The sequence below is a fragment of the Petaurus breviceps genome, unplaced genomic scaffold (genome assembly GCF_028583685.1).
Source record: "Petaurus breviceps papuanus isolate PSGF00001 unplaced genomic scaffold, PetGlider_PUasm1.0 140, whole genome shotgun sequence".
In the NCBI taxonomy this organism is placed as follows: Eukaryota; Metazoa; Chordata; class Mammalia; order Diprotodontia; family Petauridae; genus Petaurus; species Petaurus breviceps.
In genome coordinates this window covers 39,672,411-39,691,420 of record NW_027185698.1, presented here as the reverse complement: position 1 = coordinate 39,691,420, position 19,010 = coordinate 39,672,411, and positions in this window count along the sequence as shown.

Sequence of the window (19,010 nt, the reverse complement as noted above, 5' to 3'; positions counted from 1 at the left end):
ACGCCAGTAGCAGCAAGGACCCCAGCATCCCCAGGGTGGCTGCCAACACAGGTTCTTAGATCTGCTTTGCTAAAGGAAAGCAACTCAGAATGGGTTAACAAGCTTACTTTAATCAATCAAACATATATCGTTTACCTAGTTCAGGGGGAAAAGGTCAGCATCCCAAGCTTCAGAGTATACAGAAGTTACAAGTATAAGTTACAAGAACATTTTAGCAGACAGGCTTCCAAACTGTCCAACCACTACATCCATAACAAATTACAGTTACCAGAGAGGAAAGCATCAACATCTGGGTTTTTCAAAGCTGGGGGTCTCTCAACAATGGCTGCCCAGAGTCTCATCTGGTCAAATCACACAACACTTCTCAAAGTGAGCCCCAAAGCAAAGCCTCACATCAGGGATTACATAGCCTTCTCCTGGCTCAGAGAATGTAACAACCTCTTGACCTACTGCCGGATCACAAAATATCTCCTGAGAAACAAGCCTCCCACCACAGACTCCAGGTGCACTTAACCTAGGGGCAGGGAAGATCTTAAAAATTTACATTCCTATAACAACACCCTAAATATAAATGTATATATCCATTGAGGGTATCTTTGATGCAAGTATTAGAAGGGAACATGGAATTTTTACTGGTGATTTTGTGGCATAGACTACATCAATACTGTCATTTCATAGTTAATCAAAAAATAAAATTATGATTATTTACCTGTAGCCTATATTAAATAAAAGTTATTTGATGTAGCAAAAGGCCATCTTAAAAGTTCTCTTCCAACAAAATATCTCTTACACATACATGGAAATTTTATAAGATTCCTCAAAAGACACAAGGAGTTGGAAAGCATGTTTACTGGGTTCTCTAGAATCATAGTTGGTCACTGCATTACTCAAAGTTCTAAAGTCTTTCAAAGTGGTTTGTCTTTATAATGTTGTTATATTATAAATTGTTCTCCTAGTTCTGAGCACCTCACTCTACATCAGGTCATAAAAATCTCCCCCAGTTTCTATGAAAAACTTAAATTATTTCTTATAGCACAGCAATATTCCATTACATTTATATACCATGACTTGTTAGGCCATCCCCCAATGGATAGGTACCCATTTAATTTCCTGTTCTTTGCAACTACAAAAAGAGCTACTATAAATATTTTTGTACATATGAGTCCTTTTCCTCTTACTTTCCTCTAAGATATTGACCTAGTAGGAATAACACTGGGTCAAAGAAGATGTACAGTTTAGTAATTTGTTGAGTATAGTAACTACTTTCCAGAATGATTTGACCCATTTAAAGTCCTGTCAACATTCATGTGTTCATTTGCATTAATGTGTCCTTTTTTCTTGCAGTCCCCTACAACAGTTATCATTTCCCCCTTTTCTCAACTTTACCAATCTGATAGGTGTAAAGTGGCACTTCTGAGTTCTTTTATCCTAGGTTTCTCTAATTATTTGTTGTTTGAAGCTTTTCTCTATGTGGCTTGGATTTCTTCCTCAGAAAACTAGCTATTCATATCCTCTAACCATTTATCAATTGGTGGGGAGGTGGTTCTTACCTTGGGGCTATTTTTAAAAGGAGGACACTTGATTTTCAATTATTTACAAGGAAGGGGTATGGAAAGTGAAGAGGATTAAGAGTCAAAAGATCTGTAGGGCTCCTGGCTTCACCAGAAGCCATTGTATGACTCTGGGTAGATCACTTACTTTCCCCTCTTTAGGTGTCAGTTTTCTAATCCATGAAAGGAGAGTGTCAACTGAAAGTTTAAGAGCTGACAATTTATATTCTGTCTTCTAAAGCCTCTTCTGGTTCTTACATTCTAAAGTCCCTCCCAAATCTGATATTCTCTGATTCCCAATCTATTAATCTCTTATACCCATTGGGAGATTTAGACCCACTTAAACTATTATAAACTCTCTTATCCTGGATGCATTAGATTTCCCCTTCCCCACCCCATGCAGTCTCTCAAAGACTATACTGGCTGAGAAGAAGCTTTGCCTCCTAGATTCCTTTCTCAGATTCTGAAGGATTTTCTCAGGCTTTCTATGATTGCTCTGGCTCTAATTTACCGCTTTACAAAATTGCCTTCTTGACTTTCTCCTCTGAAGTGAGGCGCTCCCAGGACCACCAGGGCTGCTGTGGGCTCAGACCCTGATCAGCCAGTGGAAAGAGGTCGTCTGCTCCACAGCCCCTAGCCTGGAGTCACTATTACTTCTAATTGCTGACTGGCTGAATGCTTTGAAGGACAAATACTTGTCCTAAGGCAGGACCGCTGATGGATGTAGGCGTTTCTTGTACTTGTCATTAGTAATTGAGAGTAAATTAATATTTACTAACCAGAGTTGCCTAGGGAGGAGAGATCAGGCAACTTGAAGGAAGAAATGCCAAAGGAGAAAATTTGAACTCCTTTCTCATACTTTGAACTCAGTTGACAACCATTAAAAGACCACTAAAAGAAACATGATATAAGCCTGATTGTTGAAGGCACCCTTTCCAGAATTCTCCGCACCCTTGAACTTTTGCATTGCTCAATATAGTTCTATTAACCTCGGATGCACCTTAGACACAGTTATTTAGATCAAAGGAAGGGAGAGACAGAAGTTTGTGACAAGCTACTTCCCTTAGTCATGCTCACTCTTAAAACAATGGAGCAACTTCCATTACCCAGAATGCCCTGGGGATGATGAATTAAACTTTCTGGGTAACATGGGGTTAAGCAGAGGAAAGTTGTTCTAAAGAGTCCAGATCCCTTTCCTGACTTAGTAAGTTGCTAGTGAACACAGAGGTGATATGACATGGTAGAGAGAATTCTGGGCTTAGAGTTTCTCAAATTCCTATCCTGTCTTCGCTATTCTTTTCTATTTGCTTACTCCCATAGGTTCAATTATCTTTACACAGAAGATTTTCATAGCTATACTTTGTCCAACCTTTCCCTCATGATTTCCAGTCCTGAATTTCTGTTTTTTACATTTAATTAATTTTAATTAAATATTTCCCCAAAGGAATTTGTCCTCTTCTTTAATCTGCCCATCTTCCAAAGTTCTACATTTCAGTTGAAAGAAATACTATCTTCCTAGTTATCCAGGTTCATAATCTCAGAGCCTTCCTTAGCCCTTCCCACTTTCTCATGCACTCCTACATCCAATCAGTTGCTACATCTTTTCAAGCATGTCTCCTTTCAACCATCTCTCCCATCCATCCCCTTCTCTCTGCTGTCAAATTAACATCCTTATCACTTCTTGCCTAGCCTCTTGTACTAGTTTCCTAATTGGTCTCCCTGCCTGTGGTCTTATCCCTCTGTCATAAATCTGAAAAGAGCCCTTATTGGAACTTGAAATAACTGTGATAAAATGAAATCAGCCAGTCAATGCTGAATTCAATAGACTCTTTAATTTAATGATTTTAAGGGAAGGTGTTTTGACTTATCAGAAAATACTCAAAACAGCATGGCGGGGGGCGGGGGGGGGGCGGGGGGGGCAGGGATAGTGATAGATAGCCAGTGCAACCAGGGTGAAATAGATGCAGTATTCATCCATTTTCTAGATTGAGGTAGCAGCCAACACTCCCAATATGGTGTGGGAGGGGCAATGGAAGAGAGATAAAAGTATTGCCACAGTCTTGGGTAAGATGGTCAAAGCAGGAGGAAGGAGGTGCAAGAGGATTCTGCCAGGACTTTGGTGCATTGTCACACCAAATTCTTCCTTGTTTGATAGGTTGACCCGAGTCCTCCCTCATTCCATGTATTCCTGAGCTTAGGGCTCCTGAAAAGGACCAATATTTTATATTAAAGGTGGGGTCTCATTCAGATGAGTCCGATTCATTTATAATCTCTGATGTCACAGGCAGGGAAGCCATACCAATCAACAAGGTTGTAAAGGGAATAAATGTCTAGCCTATAATATCTATTTATTTTGTAAAAGTAGAGTCTAGGTATGAGAAGGGTATGTAATAGGATGAAGACAAACTATCAGAGAAAGACTAGGCTAGAAAAATAGCTTTTGTTCTGAACTAAAATGCCCATTACTACATAATCTTCCCAAAGTACAGATGTAACCATGCCCCTGCTCTTCTCATAAACCCACAGTGGCTCACAATACCTCTAGAATAAAATTCAATAGCATGACATTTTACACTCTCCAGACTCAGTATCTAATCTACCTTTTCAGACTTATTTCATGATGCTTCATTCTTCATTCCAGGCAAAGTGAGCTATTTGCTATTTCTAAAATACAACATTTTATCTCCTTCCTCCATGTATTTGTTTAGGTTGGCCTTCATACCTGAACTTTTCACTGTACTTTGTTTTTTTTTAATTAAATTTTTAAAATTTTTTTTTGCTCTTTGGAGGGGGGAAGGTAGGGCAATTGGGGTTAAGTGACTTGCCCAAGGTCACATGGCTTGTGTGTGTGTGTGTGTGTGTTAAATATCTCAGGCTGGACTTGAACTCAGATCCTCCTGACTCCAGGGACCGTGCTCTATTCACTGCACCACCTAGCAGCCCCGTGCTACCTAGCCACCCCTTCACTGTACTTTGTATCTGCTCCTCTGCCTGGTTTCAATTCTAACAAGATGCTCTTCCTAGGATAAGCTCATCTCTTCTAATCTGTGCTGCTAACTCAAACTTTGATTAATATCACATCCCTTAACCTCCTCCCTCTGATTAGCAGACTGGAGAGTGGAGTACCAAACTCCTCCCAGCACCTTCCTTTATAGAGCACAGAAACTAGACTCTCAACTCCACTTTCCACCTGCTGTTCTGCCTGGTTTCAGCTCCACAGATCAAGATGCCCCTTCACTGGGTACCTGTTGGTGTTGTGTTCCCTCCACACACACTTTCTTGACCCTTTTAGCTACCTTACCCCCATTAGATTGTAAGCTCCTTGAGGGCAGGGGTTGTCTTTCTTTTCATTATTTCTATCCCTAGTACTTAACACAGTGCCTGGGACAGCAGGTATTTAATAAATCATTATTGAATTGGATTGATAATTCACCCCCTCTTCCTCTCTGTAGTTCATGATCTTCATGAAGAAACAGAGACCTAGATAAGTGTCTAATTCACTCAAGGTCATATTAGAAATTAGCAGCACATCTAGTGCTATAACTCAGATCTCCTGTTTCTTATATCACTTGTCTCCCAGAATCCTAGATTCTAGAGCTGAAAGGGAGCTCAATGGTCATGCGGTGTAACCTTCTCATCAAGCAGAGAAGATACTAATTGAGCATCAGAGGGGTTAAGTGAAGAGGATTAGTGAATTGCTTGCTTTCACTGGTCTTAAGTAGAATAGCCAGTATTCAAAACCTGGTTTCTGATTCCAAAGTATCTATTAAGCACAATTTTAAAAACCAAATGTAGCTGAAATTTTCAGGTTTTGTGGACACTTTTTTTGAGTTTTTGCTATTTCTGATATAAAATCATACAACCCTCAACTGCAATCTGGAGGCTGGTCTGGACACCAGATGCAAAGTAAGGAGAAACTTCTTAGCACAGATCTTCTGAGGATCTACCTTCCAGGGATCATGCTCATTCCAGACCCACAGAATCACATGAAGAACTCATGAGCAGGAATGCCCAGAGACCAGCTGGCTGACAGATTTCTGTACTTTGTAAAATGACAGATGGGAGGGGAATGCTGTACTACCACTAACCAACAATGGTTAGGGATTGAATTTGACATAATCTAATCTAGTGTATGCGGTACCTGTGTACTTTTAAAAAATCAGTCTTATTTCTCCACCCCTTCCCTGTTTGCCACCTATTAGCTGATGAAGGCCTGAGATCTGTGCAAGAGTATAGAGATTGTCTAAATATTTCCTCTTAGTAGAACTGAAGGCAATTAAATTCTCTTGACTCCTAGAATGGTAGAGTCAGAAGAGGAAAAAAAAGAACATAGTAGATCACAGCTGGAAGGGTCCTTAGGCATAACATAATCCCTAGTCCAAACTCTTTTCCTCTAATGATCACAAGTGTGAACACTGAGACTCAGAGAACTTGCAACTTCCCCAAGGTCCTACACTTGGCTCAAGAAACATTTATTGAGTGACTACAATATTCAAATGCTGAGAGAGAAGCAAAATGGTCATGTGAGCTCCACCTTCCAGCTTGCTTTTAAAACCTTTCACAACCTGTGCCCTTCCTACTTTTCCACTCTTCTCACACTTCATAGACTTCTATAAACTCTACCATCCAGCAATATTGGTCTCCTTGCTATTCTTTGAAAACCACACTCCATCACCTGACTGTCTTCTCACTGGTCAGTCTGAAGACCTGGGATGTCTTCCTTCACTTCTACCTCCTGGCTTCCCTGGCTTCCTCCAAGAATCAGTCCAAAACCCATCTTTTCTAACAGGTTCTTCCTAGGAATGATGGACTCTTGACTAGGGATCGAGTATACTAACAAAGAAGGACTAGTAAAAATGTTTTTAGCCAAAGTACATTTGATTTGAAAATCAAATCAAAAGGGTTATAAACTGATGAGATCTGGTGAAGATTGCCTTGTAGATTTGTAAACTAGTTATAACCTTGAGAGTAGCAACAATAACAGAGACACTCAAAAATTCACTTGAGACAAAGTCCAAGAAAAGAGAAATGAAAGTCATCAATGAAACACTCATTTCATAAAGTCACAAAGCATCAATAATGTGAGCTAGGATGATCCTATTATAAGTAGTCAAAAAAGAAGCATCTCTGAGATTTAATGGGATAGACCCAAGACTGGCATATGGTTCTGGTAACATAGGCCTCATTCAAAAGGTACAATATACATTAAGGAAATGAGGGGATGGAATTGGACTAAGTAACATCATATAGGAGGAAGAGTCTTGAGTGAGAGGAATTTCAGGAAGAAGAAGAGGAAATACAGTGATAACTATCTTGGTGAAGATAGCTAGAGAAAGGAATAAAATTATATTATCATTGGGCTATACTACAGACTACCTGGGCAGAAAAGAGGACCTAGATTATTTGGGAAACAGATCACAAACCTGGAATGGAGGTATGATATAACAATAGTAATGGGTAATTTCAATTATTGAAACATTAATTCTTTTTCTCTCCCCCTTCCTCCATCCCTCCTTCTTCTCTCTCCCTGTTTCTCTTGTCCAAAGTCTGAGGAGCTACTGATTTTTGCCTTGTTTTTAATGATAATTTTGCTCTTTAAAAGACAAAGGAAGTGATGAGGTGTATTGTTACACTAGACCTAAATATCACAGACAAGGAGAAAGTAGTTGCTAAAATAGAAATGATGGGAACCTTGAAAAAAAGCGCCTGCTCCATTTTAGACTCAGGACTAGAGGAGAGGAGTATATAGGCATGCTGTAAGTGGAAAGATCCAATCTCAAATGATTTACACTCTCATTCTGGAGACCTTACCATGCCTCTTGGGGCTGACTTCTACAGAATCTTAGGGAGAATCCCATGAACTAAAATTCTAGAGAAGTCAGGTCAAGGAGTATGGGAAGCTCTCCAGAATTAAATTATGAAGACACAAAAAGAAACAATGTCAATGAGAGGCAACATGGGGGATTTGTCTAAGGAAACAAATATAGATGCCCAGGCAATCAACTCTTATTTTATTTTATACAGATATGATCTGAAGACAAAAGTAAGGGTGGATAATGGAGAGTGACTGCATTTTATCAATTAAAGTTGACCTCAAGCTGGCATTCTGTAAACAGACAGTAAGAATTTACCAGATGGCAACAGATCTAACAGTAGACATCTTAGCTAATTTCAAAAGGCTTCAGCTTCTTCATACAAAATGGCAACTATACTAAAATTCTTTTATGAGATTAATAAGCATCATCATAGACACTTGATAGCTTCAATAACTCTGGGCAGTTTGTCCCACAGGAGGTCCAGCCTATAATCGCATTTTTCAGTCAACAACTTGCAGCCTCACTTCTACCCTCCAGTCTCCAGGGGAAGACCAACCTATGATGATGTTGGTCTGCAATGGCCCAGGCTTGGGCAGTAGGGATGTGCATCACCGAGATACTAAGCTATGGTCAGCTGCCAATGGAAGATTGAGAGACAGCAGACTTGATAGTTGCAAGGAGTAAGGGATGTGAACTCCTCAGATATTATCCACCTCTCTGAGTTATTTTTTTACCTACATAAAGATGACAGAGGCGACCAGGTCTCTTGTTTCTACACCATGGGGCCAAATTGCAATGGAATCTCCCTTGCTGTGTTTATGCACATTAGGACTGATTAAAGGAATTTGGGGGAATTTGAACATGAAGAAGAGGAGACTTGGGGGAAATATGAAAGATAGCTTCAAGTATTTCAAGGGATTCAGCTGATCGAGTTTGGCAGTAGAAGTCAGAACTAGAATAGCAGGTCAAATTTGCAGAGGACAATTTAGATTTGGCATGAAGATAAGTTCCTAAGAAAGAGAGATGTTCAAGAGTAGAATGGCCTACCTCAGGAGGCAGTGAGTGTCCCCTAACTGGTGGTCTGCCAGCACAGGTAAGATGGCCACTCATTGGGGATGGGTTAGAAGGGATTCTTGTTCAGGGCTGAGTTGGACTGGATGGACTTAGAAATCATTTCTAACCCTGAGAATCTGTAATGAACACTCTCAAAGGTTTGATATAGAACAAAAGTAATTCTATGTAGCATAGAGAAAAAAGAATTTTTTCTTGAATTGTAAGACAGCATGGAAAGAGGATTGGATTTGGAAACAAGGAAACATTTTCTGTTCTTGTCTTTCTCATTAATTCGCTGTGTGACATTGGGTAAGTCACTCATTCTCTCTAGGTTTCAGCTTCCTAATTTGTTAGGATAACAATTTGTAAGGTGACAATTTGTTAGTATAACTAATTTGTAAGGATAACAGAGGCAGTTAGGTGGTACAATAGATGGAATTCAGGGTCTGGAATCAGGAAGACCTGAGTTCAAACTTGACCTCAGACACTCACTAACTGTGTGTCTCTGAGCAGGTCACTTAAACTCATTTCCCTCAGTTTCCTCAACTGTAAAGTGAGATGAAAAAGAAAATGATGTAAGAGTCCAGTATCTTTCCCAAGAAAATCCCAAATGAGGTCATAGAGAGTCAAACGTGACTGAAATGTCTGAACAGAAACAAAAGGATAACAGTGGTGGAGAGTCTGGAGTCTTAGGAGCTAGAATCAGGGTCCCTGAATTCCATTCCCCCTGCCCCCCACCTTATTTCCACCATACTGGCTACTTTTCCCTTTTCTTGGACATTCTGTATAATGAAAGAGTGCAGTTGCATGTTCTCCAAGTTCCCTTCCAAATCTAAAGCCCTAATTCTCCTCAATGTCAGTTCTTCTCTTCTCTCTCCAATTTTTCCTGAATGTCTAATTTCTATGTTGTTGTTTGCATGTTGGTTACTCCATTGATTGGGAAATCCTTGAGGGCAGGCACAGTCTTTTCCCTCTCTTTGCATCCCTGGCCCTTAGTACAGTGACTGTCACAGAATAGGTGCCTAATAAATGCTTGTTGACATGACTTGACTGGCCTTGACTAAAATGCTATGATTCATCTTCATTCTTCTCGGTTTTGAAGCTGCAATTCGCAGCTCAGACAAGAGCATCCATCTCACTCAGTCCTGGGCACAGGGAGGAGGAAGCAGTCAAGGCTTCAGGGGAAATGATTGGAACCAGATGTCCGAGCTTTGCACTCTCATGAATCTTAAATTTCCCACTGGGGTCACTGGTGTGTGGAGGCAAAGGGAAGAAGATGGAGAATAATAAGATCTGGGTCTTCAAGGCCATCTAGTCAAACCCCTCATTTTACAGAAGAAGAGACTGAGGCTTACAAGGTAGACTGAGTCACACACAGGACTTTTTTTTTCTCCCAAGAATAAAAATGTCCTAGCTTGGGGTGTGAAGGAACAGGGAGTGGTCCAAACAGGCATTTCTACTCTGTCCCCACCCCCTTCCTCCACTTCCTCCCTAGACCCCTGGGAGTGCCAGTTCTAGGCAGCCAGGCAGCTCCGGTCCCACAGTGTTTATGTGCTAATGTGCTGGCTCACACCCTGAGGGCTGCTTGCCTGCACTCCCCACAGTGGGGCTGTGAATACTGCCCTTCAGTGACTGGGGGTGGGGTGGGGTGAGAGTGAGGGAGATGGAGAAACTGGAAAGAGCAGAGGACACAGCCAACAGGGGAAGCAACTCTCTGTCACCTCATCTGGCAACAGTCTGCCTGGCACACGCAAACACACTCAGAGACTCGATAATCTCATCATTCCCATGGCAAATGGAAGGATTTACAAAGTGACTTATGTGTACTCAGACACATATACACAGATATTGGCAGAACCTCATTCTATTCCTTCCTTACGTGCAGAATCACAATACTCTCACATGTATAATTCCCATCTCTATATAACCACATACACACCCCAATACATACACATGAGCACAATACATACACTGATGTGCATAATTCATGTGTGTAACATATATACATATTCACATATTCAAGCGGGATAAGCATTAATTAAGCCCCTATTATGTGACAGACCCTGTGCTAAGCACATAATATTATCTCATTGGAGTCTCACAACAATCCTAGCAGATAGACTATTATTACACACACACGCACACACACACACACACACTTTTTTTTTAATAATTGAAGAAACTGAACAGACAGAGATGAAATTACTCACCCAGGGTCACACATCTAGGAAATGTGTCTTTGAAGGAGGCTGTTCTGAACTCAGGTCTTCCTGATGTCAACTCTAGCCTTCTATTGATTGTGCCACCTGTCATCAGATTAGGGTCATATGAACTTAACACATACTTTGGCACAAGTAAACTTACATATATACACATTCACACACCTGCATACAGGCATTCACAGACATGAAAACACAGATGTATAAGGACTTGTACAAATGCATGTGTATGCATCTCTACATGCCTAAACACATGTGCAAATGCATACATTTATGCACAAACTCCCACATACCTGAACATGTTTACTTCCACACATACTTGCAATATATACATACTCACACAGATACAAATACATACTCATGCACAATCACATCTATGCACATACCTTCACACACATAACAACATTGCACCACTCAAGACAATTGTTTTAAGGAAAATGTCACATACAATAAACCTCCTTTAAAATGTGTTTTTACTAAATTGGGCCAGAGGATTTTGGTCTTCTTCCCACTGCAAGCTGAAGACACGTTTATGTAAACGTTTTTACATTTTCAGCAGGGATATGATTTCCAGGAGTCAAGGGTATGATGTCGGCTCAAATTCCGGACGGTAAAACAGCAGTTTTCGAGGTTAATGTGAGATGTGTCCTGAAATACGGCAAAAAACAAACCTCTTCAGAAAAAGGCATTCCATAAACTGCTAATCCCCTCCACATGGAGAATATTTCCCCATCGCTGCAGGCCTATCTATTTCCTTTTGAACTTGTGAACAGAAATTGATTCAAGGTGACGAATTTGTAATCAGTTATGATTGATGGGCCTGAGTTGAGAATCGGACGGTCTTCTATCAGTTCTCAACTTTCCTCAGAGCAAATGTTTCATTTTATGTACCGTAATCTCCAGGTCTGATGGAGGGAGCCACATTCGGAAAATAAAGTCAACTGTGATGTGTAACTTTTATTGAAACAGATGCCATTTAATTAAGGGTTCAAAGAGAGGGAAGTATTAAAATGGAGCTTTTGGCTGCCAAGCCCCTATTCCAGACAGAGGGCAGAACGAGTGTCCAACTATTACTGTGATTAGGTAGGTAATGACTTGGGAGCTAATCTCTCCGGACTAGAAAGAGAACAGGGCAAGATGGAAATAGAAACATCTGTCTCAATATTCTAATTTCAAAGGATAATTGTGAAACTCCGGCTTGGGAGTTTGTGATACCTCCCCTCCACCCCCACCATTTCACATGATTTCATTAATTCTTCTCAGCCCTAAAGTGTCCTTAAGGTGAGGGCCAGAGAAATATAGTGTGAAAAATCCTCAAGTCAGGAAGACTCTTGGGCAAGCTGTTGATCCATAAGCTACAACTTCAGGAAGGAAAATTTTCAAAGCTACTGGCTCAATAAAAATGGAAGTGGAAAGAGTCTGGGGAAGGCTGATCCCTAAATAACCCTGCAGTTCTGAGTCACTTGGGTCCCTTTTCTGTGCTTTCATTTTTTATTAAAAAAGTTCATTATACCATCAGATCTAAGATTTCCATATTCTATGTTCTTTGTTCTAAGTCCCCTTCTAGGACAAACACATTGTATTCTATGGCCTAAGGTTCTTTCCAACTCTAATATTCTATAGACTATGTTTCCAAGCTCCTTCCATCTCTGCCATTCTATGTTGTAAGGCACTTTCGAGCACTACTATTCTATGATTTCTAATTTTTCCCGAGATGTCTTATGGTGATCTTAAGACCACACATACATACATATGCATATATGCCACAAACATATATGTATGCTAGCACACATATATGCACACAGCCATTCATTCAATGTGGGGGTTTTTGAGCTCTTGAGATCCTATCTCTGACAAGTGTGATATGGAAGAGAAAAAAAAAACCCAGTGTGACGCTAAGCACAGAAACATAGGATTCTAAAGAAGAGAAATAACAATCATATAGTTCAAAGAATCATCTCAGGGAAGCTAGTGCCACAGAGAATAGAGCACTAAGCTTGGAATCAGGAAAACTCATTTTCATGAATTCAAATCTGGCCTCAGACACTTAATAGGTGTGTGACCCTGGGCAAGTCACTTCACCTTGTTTGCCTCAGTTCCTCATCTATAGAATGAGCTGGAGAACAAAATGGCAAAACACTCCAATATCCTTACCAAGAAAACCCCCAAATGAGGTCACAGAGAGTTGAATGATAACAACAACAAAGGAACATGGCATCACAGAGTTGAAAAGAACCTTAAAGATCAAGTGCGTGTATGTGTGTTGGGGGGGGGGGCATTTATTAAGCACCTACTATGTGCCAGACATTGTGTTAAGTGCTTTCCAAATATTTCATTTGATCCTTATAAACACCCTGGGAGGTTGGTGCTAGTATTATCCTCATTTTTACAGTTGAGGAAGCTGAAGCAGAGGTCAACTGACTTGCCCAGGGTCCCACAGCTAGCAAGCATCTGAGGTCACATTTGAGCTCAGGTCTTTCTGACTCCAGGCCCAGTGCTCTATCCACTGTTGACACCTAGCTGCCCTGGCAATAGTCCAATTTATAGCTGAATGAGGATTTTTGTATAATATCTCAAAAATAACTCATCCAGATTCTGCTTTTACAGCTCCAGAGACTGGGAATCTATTACCTTCAAAGGGAGTGTAATTCACTTTTGAATTTGTTAGGAAGATTCTTCTTATTTTGTGCCCAAATTAACTTTATTGTAACCTCCATCAGATGCTTTTAGTTTGACCTCTTAAGATCTAGTAAAATAAATCAAATGTCTCTTCTGCAGGATAGTTCTCCAAATACTTGTCAATACAATTGTCATGCCTTCCTGCTTCCCCCTTACTCTTCCCCAGGCTAAATATTCCAGTGCTTCAATGGTAGTGAAAATAGCACCATTTTTTTCAGTCTTCCAAGTTGTTAACCTTGGTCTTATCTTAGACTCACTTTCCCTCATCCCACATATCCAATCAGTTGTGAAATCTTGCTGTTTCCACTTCCAAAATATCTCTCCCAGCTGATTCCTTCTCTCTACTCACGTAGCCATCACTTCAGTTTGAGCACTCATCACCACTCTTCTAGACCATTGCAATTACTTTCTGACTGGTCCCCTATCTCATCACCCCACCCTCCAATCGATCCTCCATACAACTGACAAATCTTTCTATCATGGAAAAAGCAATGAATTCCAATTTAGAAGATAAGTGATTTTCATTAAGCACCAGTATGATCACGTCATTCTCTTACTCAAAAAAAATCCAGAGATTCCCTATTCTTCTATGGTCAAATTTAAATTTCTCTCTTTTTTTGATTTTTAAAGCCCTTTACTACCTGGCTACTCCTAGACTTGTCTTCCCAGCCTTAGTATACATTACACCCTTTCCCATACTGGTCTAGCCAGTCAAACTGGCATTCTTTCTGTTGCTCACACACGATCCTTCATGTCCCATTTCTCTCATTTAGCATTGATTTCCTTCCCACCCCCCCATACCTAGAATAATCTCCATCCTCACCTCCTTCTTATAGATTGCCTCTCTTTAAGGCGTGCCTGAGGCACCACCTTCTAGATAAAACCTTTCCTGTTTCTTCTATTTGTCAGTGCCCTCCCTCTCAAAATACTTTGTATTTATTCTTTATATACACGTACATACAGATATATATATATATATATACATAAATACATGTTATTTCTCCTAATAAAGAACAAATTCCTGAGGAGTAGGAATTTTATTGTTTATTCTTATTTTTTTTTTTGGTACTTTATAACTCCAGTCCCTAAGATAGCACCTAGAAGATAGCATATACTTAATAAATTCTAATTGACTGAATGAATTTGATCCTAGTATAGCATGATTTCCAGACCTCTTCACAATTTGTGTCACCTTCTCCTGCCTTGGTCAGGCCACATCTCATGTATTATATTCATTTCTCGGTACCACATTTTAAGGACAGTAACCATTAGGATTTATCTAGAGAGCACTGACCTGCAGAATGTGAGAAGACTTGGAACTTTGTCATATAAATATTGATTGAAGGAATAGGAATGTTTAGCCTGATAAAGAGAAGAACGAAAGAAAGATGTGAGCAGTGCCTTCAAGGGTATGAAGGGGTGGGAGAAAGATTAAATTTTCTCCATGTGGCCCAAGAGATCAAAATAAGAATGAAAGGTGCTAGTTAAATTGGTGCCAATTTCAGTTGAGCACAAAGAGGAACTTCTAGCAATTCTAACTTAATTCTAACTCATCAGGAATGGAAGAGCCTTCATTGTTAGTGAGTTCTACATCCTCAATGCATTCAAGTAGATGCTGAGACAATGTCTAGGCCATTTTTGTATATATTGTGTGTTTTAAAGATGTGTATTTTTTATGCACTTTTAGATATATATACTCTTGTCTCTCCTGATGAAATATAAGCTCCCTGAAGTTGTTTTTGCCTTGGTGTCCCCAGTATCCATCATCCTACCTGGTATATCATAGGTGTTTCATAAATGCTTGTTGATTAATCAATTGACATTTTAGAAGGGATTCATACTATAGATGAATTGTTGAACCAGGGGATCTTTGAGGTACCTTTCAATCTTTAATATTCTCTGATTTTAGGTATGAGGTCTTTGACAAGTCACGTAACCTTATGGAGTCTTGGTAAAATGAGGACACTATAAAGCTTGCCACTGCCTCCATCATGGGGCTGTTGTAAAGATCAAAAGAAATATTGGATACATGAACTACAAAGTGCTGTCCCAATACAAGACAGGAATAGGATGTCTGTGATGAAAGTGAACTTCACTCATCATCAGCCTGTCCACCCTAGTCCCCTGCCAGACCACCGCATCTTATACAAGAGAAGAGTACTGGCCCAAGGTTCTCGACAGACTCAGATACTGACTGTGTGACTGAGAGTAACTTCCTCTGAATCTCAAGCTGTCAAAGAGAAATCATAACATCCTTGTTGGTTAATCCCCTAGGTGGCTATGGAGAAAGTGCTTGACCAGATCTCAGCATCACAGGACATCCAAAACAGAAGGACCTTCAGAGGGTATTTAGTCCAACCCAACCTGAACATGAATCCCATCTACTTTACACTTAACAAGTGACCTTTAAGCCTTTGCTTGTAGTGAGGAGGAACTCTACCTCCCAAGGAAGCCCATTGCAATTTTACATAGCTCTAATTAGTAGGAAAATTTTCCCTACATCAAACCCAAATTCATCTCTTTACAACTTCTACTCATGGCTCCAGGTTCTATCATTTGGGGGTGAGGGATGGACTTGGAAACCTTAAAATGAAAAGGAATGTGAGATATTATGTCTTCTTTATCAAATTGACAGCCCAATTTGCTAGTATGAAGTATCTACCTGACACTTTTAGGTATCATAAGATCATAGGATCATACACAATTCCTTGGTAGTTGCAACCCAGGGATCACTGTGTTCAGTGATCTTCTGATTATCAATACCAAGCAATATATAAATCAGGGAGACCTAAGCTCTTCAAAGGTGTTCACCCCTATCACAAAGAATGACCTGTGCAAAATCCAGACAGAAGAAGAATTTCCTATTTTAGTGAGGTTCCATGTATTCTTCTTTGGAGGTAACAACATAATTTACAAATACTCAAAGATCTAGAATACACCAGGGCATCCTTGATGAGAATCATATTCAGAGACTATACTAGCTATCCACACAGAAAATTCAAGTGGATGAGTAATACATATTGTATTATCATCCAGATTGTGACAGACAGTTGGATGGCTAGCCCATTAATTTCTTCTTTCAATGCATATGTCTTGGAAAGGTATGGAAAATAGACAATGAAGTGAACCTTGAATTAAATGGGAAGAACAGAAGTAGATGAATTGCATTTAAGAAATTTTACAGTGTTTTCAATAATTCCTAGCTGTTTCCTGCTATGAAAACCTTTGATAATGACATATAGCTATGGAGTTTATCACAGCACCTTGGCTCAAAGTAGAAATTTAATAAATACTTGTCTTATCCCCACCTTTTCAGAGAATCAGAATCACAACTGGTTCAGAGGGCAATGAAAACACTTATAGAGGGTGTAAATAGTCAGCAACCTAGTACCAACAATTTGTGTGAAAAATAGGGCCTAGGAAAGTCCTGTCAAGCTCAAATAGAAAGGGGAATAATTAAATCATACATAAAGATCCCTCCAGGTCATATGACTTAAAAACTACATATTAAAAATAACAATTTTCTAAAAGTGCTTATTAACATAATTTATGTTCTATTGTATTTTCTTTATTTTGTTAAATGTTTCCCAATTACATTTTAATCCGGTTCAGCTGTGCTGGGAGTGTTGCCAGACAGCTCTGGTATAGAGTAGAAAGCCCTTGAGGACAGAGATTATGTAATTTCTGTCATTGTATCCTCAGCACCTAACACAGTTTCAGTAATATGGTAGGTGCTGAATAAATTCCTGTTGCTGACTGATCTCTTGTAGGCATCATGAAGGAAAGGCTGCCCTGATATCTACAGATTATCATAAGGCCCAGAGGAATGCCCTCAGTACATCAGGTAGATACTTTCTAGGAGGTTTATCAAATACATAAATCAGAATTTCACAGAATTGAAAGGGACAATGGATTATGATTTGTGAAGATGCAAGAGATGCCCACAGGAATGCGATAATGTATCCACAGAAATATTGACATCACTAGATGCCCTAAGTGGCGTGGCAGAAAGCCGGCTAAATTGAAAGTTAGGACATCTTGGTTCTAGTGATGGATCTTCCACTTACTTGCTATTTGACCTTAAGCACATGATTGTCCTTTGAAATCTGGTTTCTTCTATAAACCATGGGGATCGATCTACCTCTAGAGGGAGTAGATAGCAGACAGTTGGCCTCAGAGTCAAGAATATCTAGAATCAAGTCTTGTCATTGGCAAAAACTGGCTGAGTGACCCCAGTTAAGCCATTCAATTTCTCATTGCCTCCTTAAGGCAACTCTTTAAAACACAGGCAATGATCTGCATCATAAGGTATAGTTTACTCATTGGGAATTCCCTGTATCAATGAAGTAACAGACCATCCCTGTCTCATTCCACTGTTAAATAGATCAATTGATACAACTAATATAAACTCAGTTTTAAAAGGAGTTAGATAATGATGAGGATGAAATACATGGGCTATTACACCTCTTAGCCTAATTTTTCCTGGGATTTCAATAATAATTTTTCAACAAATTTTTTTCTGGGGATTTCCTAGCTGTGAACAAAAATGTTCTAGGGTCTGGGTTTGGAAGAATATACATCATCCTTGATGCAGTAGAGAGAATGGTGAGCCTGGAGTCAAGAAGTCCTGGGTTCATGTCTGGCTTCAGACATTTACTAGCTGTGTGACCCTGGGCAAGTCACTTAATTTCTATCTGCCTCAGGTTCCCCCATCTGTAAAATTAGGAATAATAGCACCTAGATCCCAAGGTTGTTGTAAAGATAAAAATGGGATAATATTTGTAATATGCTTTGAAAATCTGAAGTATGACATAAATGCTAGATTATTATTATTATTATACTATTACTATGAAGTAATGAGACTGGATTTTGAATATGGCCTGAGAAAATTAGTTTTCTTTCTTACTTCACATCACCACCACCACTACTACCATTAGTAGTAATACTGCTAGTTCTTCATGGGTATGTGGGCCTTTTTCCAGTCATGTCCAACTCTGTGACTCCAGGGACCATAGCACACTGGTACTGTCCATGGTGTTTTCTTGGCAAAGATACTGGAGTGGTTTGTCCTTTACTTCTTCAGCTCATTTCACAGATGAAGAAATTGAGGTAAACAGGGTTAAGTGATTTGCCCAGCTAGTGAGTGTCTGAGGCTAAATTTGAACTCAGGTTTTCCTGATTCCAGGCCCAGTGCTCTTTCTACTGAGTCACCTAGCGGCCTCTACAGCTGTTCCATCACCTACAAGTAAAATTCTGCCTGCCTTCATGGAGCTTCAAGTCCAGTAGGGGCTTAAGACACAAAACATATATAACTCTAATATACAGTAATACATCATTGATAGAAGCAAATAAAACTATGTGAAGTCCACAGGGCAAGGATGTCACTCATTGGGGAGGATCAAGAAAGGTTCTCAGAAGGGGATCCCATTTGGGTTGGGCTTTAGGGGATGGAGAATAATTAAGCAAATCAAGAGTGGGAAAAAGTGGCATTCCACAAATAAGCAACAGAGAGAGGAAAGGCCCCAAGTCATGAGATCAAAGAATGTTTAGTAGCAGGAAACTGTCTAAATTGGCCAAAGAGTAGAATACATGAAAAAGATCCATATGAGATGAGCCTCAAAACATCAGGTGGTATCAGATTGCGGGGGGCCTGGAAAGCCAGGCAGAGAAGCATGAACTTTACTTGGGAATAA